Below are 1,197 nucleotides of genomic sequence, written 5' to 3' on the forward strand. Positions count from 1 at the left end.
GAAAATGGTGGTGCTTCGAGGCACAGATGAAATAGCCATGGCGCTGAGCAGCAATCCATCGGTGCTGCAAACTAGCAGTTGCCGGTGATGGAGATGACGCGCTCCGGTGCTACAACCGGCTAGCTTTTTTGCTGGAACCATGCCGGTGAAAAGCTGCAACCAGCTTGCAGGCGATGGAGACGACGCGCTCCGGTGCTACAACCGGCTGGCTTTTTAGCTGGAACCATACTGGTGAAAAGCTGCAACCAGCTTGGCAGCGATGGAGACGACGCACTCCGGTGCTACAACCGGCTGGCTTTTTTGCTGGAACCGGCCGGCAAAAAAGCTGCATCCACATCGACCAGCGTTTGCAATCGGACGACCAGTCCATTTGTTCCTGGTGTCGAATTTTTGTTTTGCTACAATCAGCAAGTTTTTTTGCCGGATTAGTGAGATGTTTTGTTGCGATCGTCGCCGACGACATGTTTTTTTTGCTGGAACCGGCAACATTTTTTGCTGGAACTGTGTTTGTTCTTTGCTACCACGCAATTTTTTGTTTTGCTGGAATGAACACCAAATTATTGCAAATTTGCTACCACCGGCATTTTGATTTGCTGGAACCGGCTCCAGTTTTTGCTACCATGGGCATTTTTGGGTTGCTGGAACAAGCACCAAATTTTCTATTGTTTGCTACCACTTGCGTTTCAGTTTGCTGGAACCAATTGTATTTTTTGCTACCATTGTTGCTTGCTGCGAGCCATGGCGTCGTCGCCATTAATTCTGCAGGGGACAGGGGGGTTGGCAGCACCGGTGAGGGGTGTGCGTGTGGCTACTATTGACGGCGAGGGGACGAACGCGCACTGCACAATTCGTTGGGGGGGGGAGGGGTTGCAGCCGCCATGGCTCCCTGTGTTTTCTTTCCTCAGCTCAAAAAGGCGACCGGCGATGGCGGCGACCGAGGACAGCGGCGAGCGTTGGTGGCGAGGCAAGCCGGTGGGGGTGGGCGGAGTCAACGAGGTGGGCGGCGAGGCAACGACTGTCTGGGAGGCGAGCGGAGGTGCGTGGTGACCAGAGAGAGAAAGACGACGAAAAGAAGGCACCCACGCGGAAGGGGATAAAGCAGTTTGTGGATAAGGATCTGACGGCATATATAAACAGAATCGGATGGCTGGGGTGCGACCGGCCGAAATTTGGGCCGGCGCACCGGCGCCTATCACC

Source organism: Triticum dicoccoides, chromosome 5B, assembly GCF_002162155.2.
Source record: "Triticum dicoccoides isolate Atlit2015 ecotype Zavitan chromosome 5B, WEW_v2.0, whole genome shotgun sequence".
Taxonomy (NCBI): Eukaryota; Viridiplantae; Streptophyta; class Magnoliopsida; order Poales; family Poaceae; genus Triticum; species Triticum dicoccoides.